The 22,274-nt window shown below is 43.3% G+C and overlaps 2 long non-coding RNA genes across 3 annotated transcripts in view; one reads left to right on the top strand and one right to left on the bottom strand.

Moving 5' to 3' along the window:
- Nucleotides 1–22,274, bottom strand: part of LOC102263601 — a 199,507-nt gene that overhangs the window by 16,960 nt on the left and 160,273 nt on the right. The gene's annotated exons all lie outside the window — the stretch shown is intronic.
- LOC106725914 lies at nucleotides 14,811–19,407 on the top strand. Its single transcript, XR_001361920.1, has 3 exons — nucleotides 14,811–14,885; nucleotides 15,508–15,687; nucleotides 18,224–19,407. It is a non-coding gene; the product is annotated as an uncharacterized LOC106725914 (long non-coding RNA).

The raw sequence follows: 22,274 nt of genomic DNA, 5'->3' as shown, positions 1-22,274 counted from the left end.
CGATCGCTCACTTCTCACTGACACCCTCCAAAGTCAAAGTGATGGCTGTCAGCCACTCTGGTCCCCGAGGCAAAGGCGCTCTTCTTTATTGACACTGCGTCCCAGTTACTCTCCTTGGCCTGATGTAGTGGTCATTTTGGGCAGGAGCGACAGGAATGCCTTTGAATCCCTTCCCCTTTGTCCTCGGCACACTGTCCCCGTCCATCTCTCCCTCTTCCAAGCAGATGCTGCTTCCCAGCTGTGTCAGTCAGGGTTCTCCGGAGAAACAGAACCCAGAGGAATTGTCTCACGCCATTATGGGCCTGGCAAGTCCACAATCCCGGGGGCAGGCTGGGATGAATAGAATTTCTCCTTCTCTAGAAAAAAATCTCAGTTTTTGCTCTTAAAGCCTTCAACTGATTGGATGAGGTCCACCCCCGTTATTGAGGGTAATTTCCTTTCGTTAAAGTCAGCCGATTGCAGATGTTAACCACATTTTAAAAATTACCTTCACAGCAACATCTATATTGACATTTCATTAAATAACTGGGTGCCATAGCTTAGCCAAGTTGACACATAAAGCCAGCCATCACACCAACCTTCCACGGTTGACACCCTAGGCCCATTTTTTGGGTAAAGCTTTCTGAGCAGCTGCTCATTCCACCGTCAGGAGGGAGGTGGCTTTCTCCCTTGCTTTGTATCTCCTTTGGCTTTCAAACCCCTCTCCCCGCAGCTCCCATGCCCTGTGGAGGTGACATCGAGATCTCATCTCCTAGAAACAACTGAGGTCCTTTCATTCAGTCATCAGAGTAAAATCCATATTAATATTCCACAACCTTGGCTCTGGTAAATCGGTTAGGGTGTGGCTCTTTTCTGTTTAGAGAGAGGAGGACTGGGGGTTAGAGGGCAGCCAACTGCCCCTCGTCAGGGAATTCAATTCTGACCCCAAATGCAACCTTTCATGCAGCCCCCAGTCCTCCTTGGTGCAGTCTGGGACCCGATTCAGCGTGGCTCCAGAATAAAAAGGAAAGGCTGATGTGATTCCCCCTGCACACGCCCTTCGGCTCCGCTCTTTCCAAAAGTGAGGCCGAGAGGCCCAGAAGGAACCCCCTGGGGCCCTGCCCTAAGAAATTCCATCCTAATGGTAGAAAGCACCGGTGAACAGAAAGCGAGACGTGCTAGGACAGCTAGGTAGACACACAGGAGCCGTGAAAGCAAAGCTTAAACAGAGCACTACCTCTTCGTAGGTAAGGGAGTCATAATGAGCTCTAAAACGGCAGGCACCGGAGAAAAACAACTGTAACTATTCCAGGTGTCGGTCTTCGCAGTGTTACCTTATTTTTTTATGCTTCGTTGGGGAGAAGATTTACGTTAAGTTTGCATTTCCTCAGAGCACATTCATTGATGACTAAAGAAGCCTGTCCCAAAGTCGCTGGAAAGCTGTGGGCAGCGGAGAAAGAAGTTGGAACTGAATATGCATTCATTCCACAAATGCATAGTGAACAAGGGCGGAGCTGGCGCGGTACTGTGAGGGGGAGGTGCCGGGTGGCTGAGGCTTCCACTATCAGTAAAGATGACACACACAGAAGTACCTCTTCTAAAATAAAGCAGGGCCAGGGGTTGGAAGGCTTGGGGGAGCACTGTCTTTTAGGGTAGCTAGCGGCCTGTGTGAGGGGGGTCATCTAGGCAGAGACTTGAAAGAAGGAAGGGAGGAAGTTAGCCATGGGGCATGGGAGAGGATTCACAGTGTATCCTCTTTCCTGAAATGACGAGGGCGGGTCCTGGTAAACAGTACATCCTGTATAATCCGTGTGAAACGAAACACAGATGTACAGTATACATATTTGTTTGTGTGCACACAATACCACCAGTTATAAGTATGAATGTAGATATTTACATAACTTACACAATAAATAATCTCTTTATATACGTATTTATCACACCTCTCTCTCAAGTAATATATGCCCAAATTTAACATGAGTTATCTCTGAGCGATGCGATTACAGGTGAATTTCATGGTTTAATTTTCTTCTCTGATCTTCTATACCTCCCACATTTTATACAGCTCACCTGCTTTACATTTTCTGTCATGTATGAATTGCTCTCTTTAATCTCCCAAATGAAGTCGTTGTTCACGGAGATCTGAGTGTTTTCACAATAAACTAATGTGAAATAATGGTAATAGCTATATCCGTGACCGGTTGGTCTGTGCTGGGTAGTTTCAAGTTTTTTTATGTACATTATCTTACTTAATCCTCACAACAGCATGGAGGCAGCTGCCATCGTGGCTGCATCGTCCTTCTCCAGCTGAGGAAGCTGAGGTGTGCAAGGGTCCGATTGCCCATGGCCATCCAGCTCTTGGGCACTGGGGCCGGGGTGGCTCCCAGCAGTCTGAACCCATAGTCCCGTCTGTAACATGGGCCACCACTGCCTCCTCTGAAGCCCAAGGCAGCCTCTTCACTGTTACTGTTTTTCAGAGGTGGAAACTAGAAGACTTCATCAGTGAGTTAGCCAGAGAACTGCCTCAACAACATCTCTGTCTCTGCTATTGATATAGCAAAAGCCAAATGGAACCAGAATGAATGTATTTGATCAGCCCCCTCCCCGGTGGCTAGTTTATTCCACAACAGGTGGAATGCAGATTTTCATACCAATTTTGACTGCTTTGATGAATTGCAATAAATCAAATCGGAGCAAGGTCAGGTCTTGGGTAGGGGTGGACACAGCCTACACAGGCTTGGTCTGAAATGCACCTTCTTCCTTTCCGCTTCTCTTCACGTCCTGCTTCTCCACCCCCGTGTAGATTTTCTCTAGAGGACACTGAAGAGTGGATTCCATCAGGACGCCAGAGAAAGAGTTTGTTTCTTTTGAAATGATGTGGCTGTGTGGTCTGATTCTTTTTTTTTTTCTTGGTTTTACTTTCCTTTGGCTGTTTGGGTGACAGGGAAACTCTTACTTCCTGGTTGTCCATGAACGAAGGGGCACAAGACCCACATGTGCTAGAGGCACCGAGTGAGGTGACAGCAGCCATGAGGGAGATCCATGGACACGGCTCAGACCAAAGCGGCCCGAAGGCGGGCCACTCGTGAGAAGCCCAGCAGCACCTGTGGTCCTTTTGCTGTGGTTTGATGTCTTCTGACCAGAGGGGCCATCGTTAGTGTCAGTTTGTAGCATCTGAGATGCCCATAGTGAGAGCTTCCACGTGGGGCTGCCCCACTCTTACTGCATGAGCTTCAGCACCTTACAGAGGGTTCTGGAGACTCCGGGCACTTTCCCAAGCACTCCAATGTTTTGTTTGGATGCTTGGAGCAGTTAAGAGAGTGGTGATTTCTATTCTGTCCTTGATCCACCATCCCTTGGGCTCTCAGAGGCCTCACAACATCTGAGGCAGGAGTGTGGAGGAAAGAGAGTAGGGATATGGCTCAACTGCCGCTAAAAATCACAATAAATGTTCCCCATTACAGGAGCACTGTGGAGGGACGAGAAATTGTAACGAAAGGCCAGAGATGTGGTTAAATCAGACTTGCTTTACCCTGTGGTCCTGGCACAGTAACTGAGCAACTGGAAGAAGATAACAGTCTTTGGATGGAAAGACCCAAAGGGCCCCTTAAATCTTTAATACACTCAATATGCAGATGACTCCTATCTCCGAACAGGTCTCCCTCACCCGCCTGCCTCGCCCCCAGTGCTCAGAGCTGACACCCCCAGTCAGGGTAAACAAAGTCACATGTCATATGACATTGGCTTCAGCTGGTCTGTGGATTTGCAGTATTTTTTCTTCTTTCTCTTTTAATGTCCTGTGACTTCACCTTTCCCAGACTATAGACTTATCGCCTTTGCTGTCTGTTGTGGTTTTAAAGCTTGGCTAATACTTGAAAATGAATTGCAACTTAAGAATCAAAGCTGAGTTGTCATCATGACTAGGAAGCCAGAACGAAGTCACGAAATCAGTGTGTATCTGCATGTAACCCAGGTCACCTTTCGGGCCATGAGAAGCAATCAGTTCAAGTTGATGACTTGGTCTACCAAACTAGCAATTGCAGTCAAAAAGGTCAAACTAGTTGCCACATGGAGATGCCCAGGGAAGTTGAGTCTCTGATAAAACCAACATGCTTTTTTTTTTTTCCAAGGATAAAGACATCAGATCATCCTTACAGTAAAGAAGTGTTTTTGTTTACAGTAAGAAGAAAAAGGTTGAGGAAACTCTCCCTTCATCCTTGTTCAGTATAAATATGGGAATAGGTCGATGAGAGTGCCATGTCAGGGCCATGAGGAATAAACAAGTTGCTCTCTGACTCAGGTGTTTAGAGTTATATCGAAGCCAAACATTCGTATGTAAAATTACTAACTAAGGTTAATGAGCATTGAGAGGCAATGGAGTTGAAGAATTTTTCTGTTGGAAAGATAGAAAGCGGAGTCAAGCAAAGATAGTCTTTAGAGATGCATCTCTGGAACAGAGCAAAAGAAGATAGACAGTTTCACCTCTCATGGAATTGCTTTAAGCTTGATCCCCAATGGGCATTGGGGTCCACAGTTCACAGGTAAATGAGAGCATATTCAAATGCATTGGGGTGAGAAGCAGCAGCCAGTTGCCCAACTGTTCATCTAGTCCCAGGTCTACTGCTGTAATCATTAGAGAGCAAAAGAACTGTCACACATCTAAGAAACTTCATATATGGAGTTCCGTGCAGATGCTGAGCATCATAAAAACAGGTGGAGACCCAGTCCTTGGTATAATCTGAGCCATATCTATTTGCAATACTGTACAAGCCAACTGTGTTTGGGGAATTAGTACTCTATTATGGAGCCAAAATCTGGGCCAAGGAGAGTCCTCTCTTCATAAGTAGGTGAGTTTGAGTTTTTTAACCCATCCCTTTCCCAGATTCCAACCAGCACCATGAAGGCTATTTCAGAAATCTTGAGTTGAAAAAGAGGGCCACAATGGGAGCTTGAGGATGGCATTCAGGGGAGGGGTGGTGTTCAAAGGGACAGGAACCTGGTAGAAGATGTTGAAAGAGAAGCTGGAGAAGGGAATGGCAAGCCAGGAGGAAATAACATCTTGGAAACAAAGTTTGGAGAACCAGGTGAGAAGGCAGTGGTTAAGAGTCTACATGGTACAGACAGGTGGAGACAAGAGGATGATGTAAATGTGCCTGTGCCATAACACGGAGGTCATGGGTGGCCTTTGCCAGAGCAATTTAAATAGATAAGACAGAAAGCAGATTGTTGTGGGTCAAGTGATGGCTGAGGAATGAGAAAAAGGGAAATGTTAGTAGGCCACTCTGTTCAAAGGCTATAGGGAGAACCTGGTTTATATGCTCAAACAATGGAAATTCTAGGAATAAAACAAGTTCAGCAATGTTCTAAGAGATGAGATCCAGAAGACAGGTGTAAGGCTCATCCTGGGATGAAAGGAGGAATCCTTTGAGACAGGGGAGGGAGGCACAGAAAAGCTTGTGGGGTGTAGGTAGGAATTTTAAGAAAACCCATGTCAATGACCCTTATCATTTTATTGTGAAATTGAAAGTAATATATAATATGCTAAGAAGATGCATAAGACGCTAACTAGAACATGTGATGGAATTGCTAATTGGTATTGAGGGGCAGCTGAGACTGGAGACCAGAAATCAGCAGTGGCACTCGTCAGCACGTTTGATTGATTTCCTGTAAGTCATACTCACTAGCTTGGGTTCAAGAGTGAAAGAAGCAGATGGTTTGGTTAATTCTTAGTCAAGGTGTTAACAGGCAGATGCAGCCAAAGGACAATTTGGCAAAGTAATTGCAGATGGCATGGCGGTGGGCACAAATGAAGAGGGTGTCTCAGTGTGACAGACAGACTAAAATCGTTGAGAACTCAGAACTGTGGCTAAATGGAAAATGAACCCTTTTTGTGTGGTTGTGTTTCCATTTATCGTCTTGCTATGTTTACACAGGTTAGATCAGCTGCTGGAAAAAGCTCTATGGCTAGCCAAAATTTCAGAACCACCCCTTTTCCACGAGTGCCCGATCAGGGTACGTCTAGCTAAGCTGGGTGTATCAGACCGGATGGGTGAAATTCTTGTTCATGAAAAATTCCCCGAGGTCAGGTGACCCTCTGGGGAGCCTGCCTTCACTCAGGGATGGAAGTTGCTTCCATCTTAGCTCTCTGTCATTTCAACACATGGCCTCTAAAGGGGCAGAAAGGATGAACCAGGCACACTGACTATTAATGCTGCAAAGGAGAAGTGAGATGACAGTCAGTCCACATTCTCATGAGCTCAAAGTCATCCAAGACCCCAATCCAACCGCAGAGAACGCTGGGAAAGGAAGGAGAGCGTGTGAACATTCAGGGAGCATCAATCACACTCTTAACCTGGATCAACCGCCACGTAGCCCAAGAAGTGCACTGAGTTTCCGAGAACTTGACTCTAGTGATGAGGAGGGAAGGACTGGGAAGTGGGAAGTGTAACGTCACTTGGGGATGACTGTCCACATGGCGCCAGACCACACAGTTGAAAAGTAAACGTATAAGCTAAACTGTAATTCTATGACTGGGTATAGTGTAGGACAACAAAGGCAGAGAGGAGGAGGAAGAGGAGAAGAGATGAAGAAAGAGAAGGAGAAGGAGTAGTGGGAGACAGAGGGAAAGAAGAAGAGAAGCAACAAAAGCAACAAGGTCATTTGATGAAACTGGAATGTTGGTGTAATCATTTCCCCCCCGAAATTTGGCCCAACTGGAGTCTGCTCACGGGAAATAAAACATAAATGAAGGTAAGGACAGGGGGAACCCGCCTGACCTGCCAGCCACGTGGAATTTGCAGAGAGAAATGTCGCAAACCAAGCTGCCCCCTCTGAGTGGCCCCGGGTCTCCGCTGCCTTCCTCTCGTTCTTGCCCTAACTCCCCGTTTCAAAACCACTGGATATTTAGAAACTGTTTTCAAGACCAAGAGATGGGGAACAGGCCTCTTCCACCCACCACCGGCGCCGCTCTTGCGGGGAGCGTGCTATTTCTTTTTAATTTGCTCACTCAGTCCTGAATAACTTTTCAGAGGGCTCCAGACACCGCAGCGTGACAGCTTAACCAAGGCGCATCCCATGCGATGGAATTGCTCTACAAGCAACCTTGCCAAAGGCCCTTTTCGATGCACAAAGCTGGCTCTATCTTTGTATATTGAGGGAGCTAAATCAATGTTAAACGCTTGGCTCTTTTCACAGGACAATGACCAGGACCTAAGCTGCGTCCTTCCTTTTTGATTGACACTTGAAACGCAGCGCGGGAATCAGCCAGAGGCGCTGCTACAAGCCGAACCCTCTGCTGGGATAACCACTGGTGACATCTGCAGAAAGGCCGACAAAAGGCAGTTGAAAGCTGTGTTTGTTGCCGTCCCCCCTCAGATCTCCTCGCTTTCATGGAGCTCCTTGCTTGCTTTAATATTATGATTCAGCACCTGGCTTTTTTGAACCTTGCTTTAAACTTCAAAAGGCGAGGTGGTATTAACAAACATGAAACGAAAAAGTGGCGGTAGTTTGATTTACTGTTGTCGTCTTATCAAGGGTTTTTTTGTCACCAGCTGCCACTTTCTGTCATCTTTGGAACCATTATCATTTCTCTAAAATCTAAAAGACTCCACTTAATAACAGCTTTGAATACAGGCAGGATCAGTAGCATACACAGTTCTGGGGATGACAGGACCATCAAATGCAAAGAAAGATGTTGCCAAAAAAAAAAAAAATATTAATAATAAAAACCACAAAAAAACAAAAACCCAAACCACACAAATAAGAGCCGTAGTACTTTCTAGTGACCTTGATTTCAGAATTAAACAAGTCCAAGTCCAATCCAGTGCCATTGTTACCTTGGAATGCACTGGAGAGTTTCCTTGAGAAGTTCCTGGTTGTGAGGACTAGTGGGGAGTTAAACCTCAGGCCACAACAAGGCTCCCTGAGTCCAGGTAGGAGGGGAAGCTCTGCTATCATGAAAAGGGCTGGAGTGTCCTCAGCCAGCACAGCTGCTCGGCTAATTAAGGGCTCATTTTCACCGACTTACTAATACTCTTGAGCAGCCACTTGATGCTGACAGAGATCAACCCTGCAAAGTCTCACCAAGGCAGAGGTCACTCCATGCTCTACTTTTTTCCTAAGGCCTGGCAGCTCTGAGCTTCCCGAGCTAACCCCTCCTGCTCCCCTCGCACCCACGCCCAGTGTATAGGTTAAAGCTGGGTCCATCACAGTAAGAGTAAGCCCACTGATGAATTCTGCTGTCTGCTCGGGAGACATGCAATTGGCCAGAGCCACAAGGGACCTTAAGATCACCCAGCCTGGTGGCTTTGATTCTCTCCCAAAGACCTTTGTAAAAATATTCATGCCTTGCTCAGCTCCTTCCCACATCATATGAATCCAAAATGCCGAGGGTGGGCCATGGACACCTGTATTTTTAAAAGTTCTCTGGGTGATTTTGATTTCCAAAGAGGGTTGAGAATCAGCCCTTACAGATGAAGCTTCTGAGAATCAGAGGAGTTAAGTCACTTGTCTAAGGTTGCACAGCAAGTATGTGGCAGACCCATGGAGGGTGATAACTGTATGGGGCTTTCAACAGGGAGGGGGCTGAGCAATGGCTTCCAAAGATGTAAGTCACAGTCATGCAAATTCCTGTTGTGGCCTCGCTTTCCTTCTTCCCATCTGTTCCCCATCCTAGGTCAGCACAACTCATCAACTTTCTGCACCCTTTCATGATGGGCTTCCTCTCTCCTTCTTCCTCATCCCCTCAAGGCCATGAGATAGTAAGCGTGGAGGAAATAACTGCCAATCCCTGACACACTAGTCGCAGTGGTTCTCAACCTTCTGGCCCTTTAAATATAGTTCCTCATGTTGTGACCCCCAACCATAAAATTATTTTCGTTTCTACTTCATAACTGTAATTTTGCTACTGTTATGAATCGTAATGTAAATATCTGATATGCAGGATGGTCTTAGGCGACCCCTGTAAAAGAAAGGGTCGTTCGACCCCCAAAGGGGTCGCGACCCACAGGTTGAGAACCGCTCCTGACTAGTGGAAGTAAAATACATGAAAAAGGTGAAGCTGTTCACTTAGATGTTACCAAGTGCAAAACACTTTATTTGTGGCTTGATCTGATATGCCTCCTCCTTGAAAGCAGTCAAATATATGTGACCATCTGTTTCTCTTTTATGATCTAGTAGCACAAACTTGCTATTTTATTATGTAGCTTTTCAGGTGTGGCATCCACAATCCTACCTGTTACAGCTCTTTTTACAAAGGTCATTACGACAAATTAGCCATCTGGACGAATACCAAGTAGCGTGGAGTTGCAACCCTGGACCTTCTTTTTGTTCTTCAAATGCATCAAGTTGGTTCCTCTCCCAAGGCCTTTTCATTTGCTGTTCCCTCTCCTTGAATGCTCTTCCCTCAACTCCTTCTTATTTTTCAGATCTTACCCCAGATGCTACCTCTGCAAGAAGTCTTTCTGGACCACTTAATCTAGATTAGACCCCTAACTGCAGTCCCAAGTGGTCTACTCAGCCGAAGGGGATGGCTCCTGGAAACCTCACAGATCTTCCAAATAGAAAGGGGGAGAGGGGTAAGTCTGAAAATGAGGCATCTTTGGAGCTGTGAGTCTGTTTCTGAAATATTAAGACTATGACAACTCTATCAAACAAGAAAATAAACCCCACACAAAATCATGAGATCTCTGGCTTCACAGAGCAGGACTTTTTTGATGGCAAATAGTCTTGTCTCCATGCCAACTCTAACCAAGCATTAGCGGTGGCCTGAAAAGCTAGATCAAGACAGACTCTGGGCTCAGTCATCAAGCTATCATGAATGATTAGCGAAGTCGGCCATGCATAGGGGTACATATTTTATATGTCATTTCAAGACCTGATCAAATGGTTCAAACAAGTTTTGACAATGTTCTCCTTCAGATCATCCATGAGTTTATAACCTAGTTTTGCCACTCACTAGACATGAGAGCTTGGACAAATTACTTAGATTTAGTTTTCTTATCTGTAAAATGGGTATAACGCCTCATTCTGTATTTTGAGATTTGAATGACACAATAAATGTAAGGCCATCAGCACACTGTATGCCATGTAGTAGATGCTTAATAAAACTGAAGCTCTTATTTATCATTATGGAGGGAACAAATCTTGAGTCTCTATGGAGAGGCAATGCAAAAAACTAGGGTCGTTCTCTAAGGAATGAGACCAAAGAATTTTGAGCCAAAAATATATTTATACCTTTTACTCAACTATAGTCCAACAATTAAAAGAGGAAGAAAGAAAGGAAGGAAGGGAAGAAAGAAGTAAAGATGGGAATGAGGCAGGAAGGAAAACAGGAGTGAGGGAGAAAGTGGGAGAAGAAAGATTCAACAGTGAAATAGAAGGTTTACAGAGATAGCATGGAGTTAAGTGAGGGATACTAGGACTGGGAAAAGGTATCAGAAATTCTGAAGCATAAAAGGGTCTAAATATATATATATATTACCATAGTGCCAGTATTCAAGTCTATAACAAAATTGTTCTATTTTGGATAAATAGATTATTTTTGCCTCCCCCTTCCTTCACCAATAAGCCACATTTCATATTTGTTCCCCCTTGTTAATATAGTTCCTTATCTCCATGCTTCGCATTGTTAAAGGGACAGCACAGAAGTGAAATTCTGTTTACAATACAGTGAGTAAGACCTTATGACTCTGAAGATACAGACAACATCTCCTGCTCTACCATACTGGCCAGGTGTCCTTGGACAAAGTCACACAACCATTCTGAGACTCCTTTTCTTCTTTTGTCAAGGGAATAAGGACTCTCACATACTAACTTTAAAGCAGGGGTCGGCAACCTTTTGGACCACCGGTTGGCGACTGCTGCTTTAAAGGGTTATTTTGAGAATGCAAGGAGATAATATGCATGAAACACCTTTGTATATTTGATGTACGTGTGAAGGGATGATGATGTGTCCAATCTTTGCATAGATGGATCCACCTTCCTGATGTTATTTGATGGAAGCATATTCTCCATTGTCTCAATGTCCCCCTCCCCCACAGCCCTCTAAAAATCTGACCCAATTCTTCCTCTTTAGTGATTGGGATTCTAACTGAAATTAGAGATTCATTCTTTTGGATAACCAAATTACCATCCTCAGGCATCCTTTTAAAGAAGTCTACAGTCCTAATTACTTATAGAAAATTAGGCTAGACATTGGGTTTCTAGAGAAACCAGAATGAAGAGGCCAGGATGCAGGGGTGATCTATTTGATGGGGAGGAAAAGAGAGTGACATTAAATTTAGCACAGCAATTAGCAGACAGATGGACCAAGGCTCCAGTCCTGGCTCCACCACGTACTGACTAGCTGTGTAACCTTGGGCAAGTGGCTTGATCTCTGCTGGCTTGTGTTTCCTCGTCTATTTATCATTTATAAGTATCGTTGAGTGTCTACTCCATGTCAGTCCCTGTTCTAGGTAATAAGACAGTCATAGTCCTTGTCCTCATGAAGCTTATGCTTTACCAGGGATGATAGAATAAAAACAGAGAAACATAGTAGAATAAGCACCAAGAAAAAGCAGTGAAAGCTACCATAAAAATAACTAAGTAGGATAAAGAGATAGTGAGAGGGGGAAATAGGATAGGCAAGAAAAAAGCTTTGAGGAGGTGACATTTTTTACCTAAATCTTAATGAAGAGATAGTGTGAGCCAAGGGAAAGTCTGAGAGAGGGATATTCAAGGGAAAGGAAATAGCAATGCAGAGTCTTCCTTAAATTTAGGGAGTAATAACGGAGCGCATAAGAAATGGTCAGATATGAGATAGATATTAAAAGTGGAGTTGGCAATAATTATTGCTGGATTAGATGTGGGGATGAGGGAGGGAGAAGAGTCAAAACTGACTCAGTGGGTTGGTTTGAGAACACGGTAGATGAGGAAGATGGGACTTAGTGGAGTGGCCCAAGAGTTCTGTTTTAGACATAATACACTGGTAACATTTTTTAACATTTAGGTAATCTGACAAATGGAGATCCTAACAGGGCCTACTAGTTGGTGTTTGAGATAATCATGGAAAGGGCCTAGTAGAGGATCTGACATGGAGCAATGAACAGAAGTGCAAATTGAGCTGTGGGTTGTCTCTGTACAGTCAAGAGACTAGACAAATGATGACAGAGAGGAGCGAGAACATCAGTAGAAGGGAAACCGGTTTAGGAAGGAGAAGCAAGAGGAAACTGAACACATGGTTTAAATGCTTTACAGTCCTGCATTCAATCCACCCTAGGTGGCACAGAGAAAAATAGAGGGCTGTGTATAAGGGGCTACCAGATCAAATGGTCCATTCTATAATAAGATTGTTTCTTCTTTTCTTCTTGAATTGAGTGACTTGCCAGCACTTTAGGGATCATGAAAACATTGTCTTGACTCAGGGTACAAAAATAATGTGTAGTGGCCACCAAATTTAACCTGACCGGATGCTACAGGTGCAGCCCAGGGACTGTGCTAACTGTGATCAGGGACAACATTCTTCTCACCAAAAGAGAAATGGTTTCTGTTCTTGTAGGATGCAGTAAGTCTATGCTAAAGACTTTATTTATCAACCAGCCATGCCGACTAACAACGTTAGAAGCAATTGTTTATCATCTACTTAGATGAATGTCAAAAGCCACTGCCTTAGTCTCCTAGAAAGTTCGGTTAAAACTGACCTATTTCCTATTGTGCGTTTCTTCTGAGTTTGACAATAGCAGAGCACACCAAAACCAAAACTACAGAAATTTCCATTCCTTTCCCTGACTCCCTTCCCATACCCCTGTGCACAACACACTTATCAGAGCCACACAGCAGCTGTGATGGAAATGAGAACTACAGGAAACTTAGAATTAATCATGCCAAATGGTGACAAATACTCAGGAGAGGGTGATGCTGGTCACTCATGTGACACCACACAGATGGCCCAAGCTACAAACTCTCTCTTACATTCCTGGATCTGGCCCCTAACTAATCTGCTAAAGAACCTTCTGAGTTTGGGGATGTAGGCACTTTGGCCTTGGTTGGCTGATTGAGGTGCATAAATTTGGAAAATAGAGTTGTATGCACACACTTTAGGATTTCCATTGTTTATATTCAGTCATGCACCACATAAAGACTGTTCAGTCAACCACGGACCACATATACGCAACAGTCCCATAAGATTATAACAAAGTTGAAAGATTCCTATCACTCAGTGATGTGATCTCATAGCCATCGTAATGTCCTAGCACAACATATTACTCACATGTTTGTGGTGATGCAGGTGTAAACAAACCCACTGCAATGCCAGTCATATAGAAGTGTAGCATATACAATTGCAGGAGTAGACTATCTAGGTTTGTGTAAGTGCACACTATGATGTACACACAATGACAAAATTGCCTGACGGAGCATTTCTCAGAACATCTCCCCATTGTTAAAAGGCGCATGACTCTATAGCAGTGGTTCTCAACCTTCCTAATGCCGCGACCCTTTAATACAGTTCCTCATGTTGTGGTGACCCCCAACCATAAAATTATTTTCGTTGCTACTTCATAACTGTAATTTTGCTACTGTTATGAATCGTAATGTAAATATCTGATATGCAGGATGTATTTTCATTGTTACAAATTGAACATAATTAAAGCATAGTGATTAATCACAAAGACAATATGTAATTATAAATGTGTTTTCCGATGGTCTTAGGCGACCCCTGTGAAAGGGTCGTTCGACCCCGAAAGGGGTCGCGACCCACAGGTTGGTGACCCACAGGTTGAGAACCGCTGCTCTATAGACATATACACAGACACAAATATTTCCTTTTGGGGTAAATGCTAAAATTTTCTCTATCTCAAACTAACTTTTTGGAGGTGGAGGGGAAGAAAGTAGCAGGAGCTGATAACACCTCCCTAGAGAAGTCGGGGAGCCCAAGACTTAACCAGTCTCCTTTGGGACAGCCACTTGGCCCTCACTATAGACCCCATGAGAAGCTACGATGTAGTGGGAGGTAAAATAAATAATGAAGAGAAAAAAAGTAGAATTCGGTTGAACTAATTTACTTGAGAAAAAAAGTTTTGAATTTAGTCAATAACAGTTGTGTATTTTCTTGTGTTGCACATCAATTATTATGTCTTTCTTCCTTTCCAGAGTCTAACAGTCAAAAGGAGACAATGTCCATATTGTTCAGCCACCCATCTCCAGCACCTAGGATAGTGCCGGGTACATTCTAATCTGATGTGAACTATTTGTTGAACTAATGAAAATGTTTGTGCAAGTAGGCACAGCCTCTGAAAGAGTGCAGTGTTGTACAATTCTAGAGAGGCTAGCCTGAGCTATTTCATGAGATGCCAAGGAAACTCAAATTGAACCCAAGGTCATATGCCTGGTTTAGCAGCTATTAACTCAGGGGATCTGTCTTGACTGGTAACTATGTCACCATGTGAGCACACGGCACACTGCGCCTATTCGGCCCTTCGTAATCTTGGACAAATCTGTTCACAAATCACAGAAGTTTTGGAAAACCATCCTGACCCAGGTGATGGGATAAAAATGCTTCCTATAAAATGATAAAGTATTCTGTCACATCTACCTGATAGTGCAGTGTGACCGATTCCTTTGTTAAGACCAGAACAGTGAGGAGAAAGAAGTGACAAGAAAAATGAGAAAAGAATTCATGATAATGTTCTCACAAACGTGCCTTATGCCATCCACATTAGCCTCCCACATCATTCCTTACTGGAAACTTTTGAACAAGTCAAATGTAGATAGGCGTTTGTTACCTGTGACTATTAAATGAAATTGTCTTTGTTCAAGGCCATAAAATGATCATTTTCTCTTAAATTAACAGCTCGTCGTTATCTGTAATGTAAGAAGAACTTGATAGCATGGATAATCCGAAGCATAATAGCTTGAAAGCTCTGGAATGGGTAGGTTCCTTCTTCAGTAACCAGCCTAATCACTTTTCCTTAGGACACCAAGATGAGGAGAGGAATGTTTTTAGGAAGTCGTGAATTGGCCGGCCTTCCAAAGTCACCTCAGATAATTTACATGACAATGAACCCCACAAATGAATGGTGAAGGGAGGTGGGGGAGAGTGGTCAGGGGGTTACAGACCACATTCCAAATGGGTTTATCCTGGATTCCTATTCAGCTCAAATACCTAGTCATAAAATACTTACTTCAGCTTATAATTTACCCTATGGTCACTTGATCAGTTGAGTGATCTTTATCTTAACAGGGCCTATAATCAATAGTATTTATGACTTTCTCATTATCATCATTAGTGAGCAAGGCACAGGGAGATGGAAGACAAAGTCCTTTTTCTCAAGGAAAAGCAGCCAAAAAGGAACACACTATTTGAATTACAGATTCTGTGTATGCAACATGAAATGCTAAGTTTAGAAGAGTCGTCAACGTAACCTCTGCTAAAAATGAAAGAAAACACTCCATAACTATTTTGAGAGGGAAGGAAGGAGGGAAAGAAAGCAGGAGGGAGGGAGAAAGAGAGAGAGAGAATGAATATGCATTTGCCATATATCCACTATCCAGGGTTCATCCATGAAACACATATGCCTGGCCATCCGGAGAACAGAGCGGCAGCTGTGAAGGTTGGCTTCTGAGTCACCATCACTGAAGTGGAACTATTTGTACAAGTTCAAAGGCACCAAAGACCTTGGCAATCATCTGCCCTAGTGAATGTCAAGACATAGATGACATCACTGTAAACTGGTAAGGCTGAGGAGGATTTCCTATTTGAAACAGGGGAGCTCCGGGGATAAACAAAGCTTTTTCCCTTCTTTTAGACAGTGTCTTCATCCAGGAGTGTCTCTGACCCATGGCTCTTGAAGATACATCATCTATCGGATTTAGCAAACTGTGAGCTCTCCAGAGAGAGACGGTGGTTTCTGTAATAATTGTGAGATGGTAAAACATCTTATAAAAGTGGCAGTTGGCTTTCTTCAGGCAAAGGAGAGAGAGAGACTTCTGTATGAAAACAGACTAAAAAGACTAGGACCCCTTAGCTGCAAAAGTCAAGGCCTTGGGGTACCATGGCGGTAAATCTATAAAAGGCACGGGTCTGGATAGGATAATGTCACACCTACTTAATAGTCCCAGGAAGACATGGTTCATTGTCCCTCATAGAAGCATGAAGCAGCTTTTCCAGGACAGATAAAAAGAAACGAGCTAAATGAAAGCCAGAACTTGAAATCCAAGAAATGATGTAGGATGAAAATATAAAGATACAGAAAAAAGAGTTTTAAAAACTTTTATAGAGTCTTGTTTGAAGGGAAGTTAGAGTAGTCAGCCTTATGTTCGTCACCTGCAAGGGCAAGATCTTGAGCAGAAAAGACATATCCTTTGCTAAAAAACTCGTATTTCTAACAAATATTTGCATGTAGGTCACTGTGCTGGGTACTATTTCCAAAATCACTAGTCTATTCCAGTGGCCGGGCAAACTGCGGCTCGCGAGCCACATGCGGTTCTTCGGCCCCTTGAGTGTGGCTCTTCCTAAGCCTTAGGAGTACCTTAATTAAGTTAATAACAATGTACCTACCTATATAGTTTAAGTTTAAAAAATTTGGCTCTCAAAAGAAATTTCAATCGTTGTACTGTTGATATTTGGCTCTGTTGACTAATGAGTTTGCCGACCACTGGTCTATTCCAATGGAAGAAATTTCTTAATATTCTTATGGAAATTTCATTAGGAGGCTGATCCAATCAGTAATAAAAAGATTAAGATTGCAAAGGCAGCAAGATGGGAGGTAGAGGAGAAGGAAGGGGTAGTATTAAGGATCCATACTGTCCTAATTTATCTGGAAATATTACCTTATTCCTTTTTTTACAAATTGCTTTATGATTATAACCTTACTCTGTGCTTCAGAGCATCTCTATTGAGTTTGACTTCTCACAGTTTAACTGCATTTCTCCAATAAGGAATCAGACCAAGAATAATTAGTTAAGCTCAAGGTCAGGTAATGAATGAGTGGTCAGGTGAGGTCTAGGTCTCCACTCGCCTACTGGCCAACTCTGACTTGAATTCTCCCCTGTGCACAGGGTCTAAGATGGCTGTGCTCTCGACCAGCTCTGCACCTAGTGTGCCATGTTCCAGGGAAGTGCAGTGTCATTTTGATGAACCTATGAGATGCATTGAAGCTGTTAGGAACAGTTGAGAGATCACAGGCAAGATCACCTGTTTTGGCCACTAACTCTTCAATCCTCAGCACTGTGCTCGGCCCTCCCACCCTTTCCTCCTGCCCCACCTCCCACAGTGCATCTCAAAGAACATCCACACATACAAAAGAGAATCACAGAGCCGTATGAAGAAGGCGCAGGCAAGTCCAAAACTCCAGGCTCTGTAACCGTTTTGAACACGCACTTTTGATAGTCTCTCCAGTTTAATTGGAAGAGTGAGATTTAGAACCAAGCAAAGTCAGGTGAACATAGCACTGGAACTCAAAATGAGTATGGTCCTCCTCTCTATTTCTTCTCTTCCTGTCGGTCACTGTCACCTGGTCTATAGGCAGGCCAGCTCTCATCTCAGCTGGCCAGCTCTACCTGAAGTATATGGAAGTCTAACAAAAAACCCAGGTTGAAGCTTCAAATGCAAGTTTACCTTCCCCCAAACCCTCCCTCTTCCTTTCAAATTGAGACATTTGTTTAAATCCAACCCTTCCTTCCAGTGGATAGAGACACTATGGACTCTTATTTAGATTCCAGGAAAGAGACAAGATTGTGGGGACTCATCGATTCTGGAATTTTCTCTCCCACAATTACAGGAGCAGCATCAATATAATTAAGAAATGAATGTGAATGCTATAACAGTATTCACCAAAGAGAAAGAGACCAAGTCCAGATTTAACACCTTAAAGCAGTCCTTTGAACTTAATGGATAGTCTGTAAAAGCAGAATTTTCATAGTATCTCAGAGGTTCATTTGGGACTGACTCAAGAAAATTCCCCCCAACCACCAGCATCCCCTTGCCCACAAATGTCACCTGCTCCCTGCCATCTCAGGCACCCCTGACATTCGTGCCTCCTGGACAGCCACCCCTTCTGTCTGCCCAGGCAGCAGTCTTAACGTGTCACCCTTAATGGACCTGGTTGTCATTTTATAGATGGAAAAAATAGGACAAAAGACAGCACATAAAGAAACAAAGTTCACAGTTTTCCCCAGAGAGCCAATGGGATTCAATTAGGACAACTATTCTCCCTATATCTCTTCCTCCAAGAGAACCAACTCCCAATCTCTTCACGTGTAATTACAGGTTCAGTCATGGGATTGGCGAGCCTTTTTGAATACTTTGCCCAAGGTAGCAATTTTGCAATCCACCGTAGCTGAAGTAAGTATAGACCTCAGCTCGCTCCAGCCTCCTTCTCGCTCCTCCATCCAGCCCCACGTCCCCACTTGGGTGAAAACACTTTGCATATAAACAAACTCCTCTCAAAGACACCTCAACCTTGACATTGCTTTCTCCCTTTTCCAAACTTGCTTCCTTTTAAAACACCTCGCGCTCTGCCATGCTCCCACATGAGGCCCAATTATCAGAATAATAATTAACAGGCCCTCATTATTTCGGATCAAACAATGCCCCCCATAATGAAGCCAAGAATAGCCAATGTGATCCCTTAAAATGGGGCGCGAGTTTCCTTACACCTTGGGGCGTCTAATCCACTGAAACCATTAGGCACCGAGCTGCCCATAACGGCCGGGATAACATTGAGTCAAGGACAGTTAATGGGTGCCAGAGCACAGACCAAAGTGCTCCAAGCATGTCAGTCAAGACTAACCGGAGGCTAAAACATCAAAATGCAGGTTGGAGTTTTGACATTCCTGCAGGCTCTGAACGCCTCGCCAGTAAATTTTTAAAGTCAATATCCCCCTTATGCTCATGAACACTCTTCTGTCTGATGCGTGGGACTAATGTGGATCTGATTGAACTGTGACTAAAGTAGGACTTTAAAGGCAGCTTTGAATGTGTGGGGGGTGGAAAGGTTGTTTTTTTTTTCTCCTGTGTGTGTTTTCTTTCTTTTTTTTTTCTTCTTCCCCAGAAAGGACTGTGATAATAATGAAGACCGTGTACACAGATTATCACAGGCTGTGTCTTTCGACTTCAAGGTTATGTGATTAGAAAATTAGAAAAGCGACAAGATTAGAAAAACCGCAGAACATTTTGAAAGAAAGCTTTTTTACAAATTATCTGTGTGCAGGATTTACACAGAATCTGATAGATGGATCTTCTAATGTTTGGAAATGGATAAATGCAACAATGCAAATAGGAAGAACTGCTTTGGGGCCCATTCCTGGCAGAAGTTCAAAACCCATATTAAGTATTCTAACGCGCTGAATGCCTGTTACTTCTATGTGTTTTTTAAATTGCCATGTACATACATAACACAAAATACGACCATTTTGTAAATAAAAGCTAAAAATAACAATGAGATTGTTGTTTCTCGAGATGCATGACTTTCCCCAGAATTGGAATAAAACCTTCACCTCCCTACCCTTTCTCTTCTCAACACCAGGACACGGATCAGGAAGCCCAGGCAGAACCGGGTATGGGTGGTGGTCACCATCCTGCGGGTGGTAGCTCAAGGGGTGATAGCCATTTTGAAACTCAAGTTACAGCTTCATTCCTCCGTAAATAAGGGGGACAATGACATTTTCCCGTAGCCAAACCCAGGCTGGTCTAAATAAAAACACCATTTAAAAACCCACTCCTTTTGCTTTGCTTGTCTGATGACACGGGTGTATTTCTGAAATGTAGAAGCAGGTGTCTCTGTAAGTAAAGGTGGGGGAGAGGCTAACCTGTCTGAGGGACCCTCCTCAGAGTCCTTTCAACACCTAGAACAGTGGTTCTCAACCTTCCTAATGCCGCGACCCTTTAATACAGTTCCTCATGTTGTGGTGACCCCCAATTTCATTGTTACAAATTGAACATAATTAAAGCGTAGTGATTACTCACAAAAACAATATGTAATTATATATGTGTTTTCCGATGGTCTTAGGCGACCCCTGTGAAAGGGTTGTTCGACCTAGAAGATGACAAATGATTGTTGTGCTTGGAGAATAGATCCTGAAGCCTCTGAAGTGTCCATGACCATACATAAAGGCATAAATGACAGTCATGTCATGATGACCTTTAACCTATTTAATGGAAACCTGTAAGTTAGCATCCTGAAATTCTTAGCATCACTGGCACCTGATTTTGACCTCCCAGATATTTAAATATAAATAGGCCACCGATGCACTCCTGGATCGAACTTGGATCTTCCAGAGCTCTCTGCTGGTGATGTCAGCGAGGTTTGGGTATGAAGGGCATCATAGTTAAAGCACACAAGTTGTCCTTGGTACCTGATGTTTTGATTTTTTAAAATCTATTACTTAGAACATGATCTAAAATTTTGAAGTTATTTTGATATTCAAGTCAATATACTAGTATGTATATTCACACATGTATGCATGTATGTATATAGACACCGTGTAGTAGTACTTTAAATGTATCTATCTACCTATCTATCTAAAATAAACTCTCAAATAATGCATCCCACAAGTTTTCTGTCTTTGTGGGTATTCACAGAAGCACCTCCATAAAACTTGGAACTGTGTTTCAATCATTCACTCAACCAATATTAATTAAGCACCTATTATGTCACAAGAATGATTTTAAATGCTTGGGATATATCAGTGAACGAAACAGACTAAGATCCTAGACCTTATGAAGCTTACATTCTCGTGGAGGAGACAGACAACAGAAATAACAAAGCTAATTGCATCATATGCTAGAAGATGGTAAGTGCTCTGGAAAATATACTAGGAGAGAGTAAGAGGAATCAGAGATGCCCAGAGGAGATGGGGGACAGACAGGCTGTCCTGAGACAGTCACAGGGAGCAAAGCCAGGCAGGAGGCATCTAAGTTAGCCACGCAGATACATGGGAGAGGAGCCTCTGGGAAGCAGAACAGCCAAGAAAATATCTGTGGATATCTGGAGTGTTTTCAGAGTAGAAAGGAGGCCAGGCCCAGCTGGCATGGCTCAGTGGTTGAGCGTCGACCTATGAATCAGAAGGTCACAGTTCAATTGCCGATCAGGGCGCATGCCTAGGTTTTGGGCTCCATAGTACTTTCTTATTACATTCTTTGGAATGTAATAAGTAGTCCCTGAAGATATTCCAGGAGAAAGGGGTTCCAAAGTCAAATAAGTCCTCATTTAGCAGATTCACAAATCACAACCCATGTGTGAAAGTCTCAGAGAAATTCCCCAGGAAATGACATGTTTTACCTGAGCATTTTGAGAATTTATTCAAGCACACAGCCCATTTCTTTTTCCCACTCCCGCATACTTTTGCTACACTTCAGACAGCATATTCTATAGAACATACATTGAGAAAAGATGACCCGTATGAGTCAGCAACTAGTGGCCTCCAGAATGACAACCCCCCCACCACAACCCCCAACCCTGCCATTTCTGGACCACTCTGAATTCAGGTCATCTCCATTGGGTGGAATAAAATCCACTGCCTTGTAATTTCTGCCTACAGACCCTAGTTTTACCCTTGGGACCATATAGAATACTCCTGGGCTGGGAAGGACTGCAGGATTTTTAATCATATAGAATTCAGTCTGGCCTTGCCACTTAATTACTAGCTGGGCAATTACCAAGACTCTGAATTTTAGTTTCCTTGTCTAAATGATCTGCCTTGTAAGGTCCTCCAATTAAGACTTGCCTCTCCAAAAGCCCTGGTCCAGATGGTTTCACAGGGGAATTTCACCAAACATTCAATGAAGAACTAGCACCTATCCTCCTCAAACTATTGCAAAAAGTTCAAGAGGAAGGAACACTTCCAAGGTCTTTCTATGAGGCCAGCATTACCCTAATTCCAAAATCAGATAAAGACACTACAAAGAAAGAGAATTACAGGCCAATATCCCTAATGAACATAGATGCTAAAATCCTCAAAATATTAGCAAATCGGATTCCGCAATACATTAAACAGATCATACACCATGACCAAGTAGGATTTATTCCAGGGATGCAAGACTGGTACAATACTCACAAATCAATAAATGAGATACATCACATAAACAGATTACTAGACAAAAATCACATGATCTTATCAATTGATGCAGAAAAAGCATTCGACAAAATCCAACACCCTTTTTTGATAAAAACTCTCAGCAAGGTGGTAACAAAGGGATAATAAAAGCCATATATGACAAACCTACAGCCAACATCATACTCAGTGGGCAAAAACTAAAACCATTTCCCCTAAGAACAGGAACAAGACAGGGACGCCCGCTTTCACCACTCCTGTTCTAC

Source organism: Myotis brandtii, unplaced genomic scaffold, assembly GCF_000412655.1.
Source record: "Myotis brandtii unplaced genomic scaffold, ASM41265v1 scaffold197, whole genome shotgun sequence".
In the NCBI taxonomy this organism is placed as follows: Eukaryota; Metazoa; Chordata; class Mammalia; order Chiroptera; family Vespertilionidae; genus Myotis; species Myotis brandtii.
Note: the sequence above shows the minus strand (reverse complement) of the source record. Positions and strands in the feature narration are given on the sequence as shown.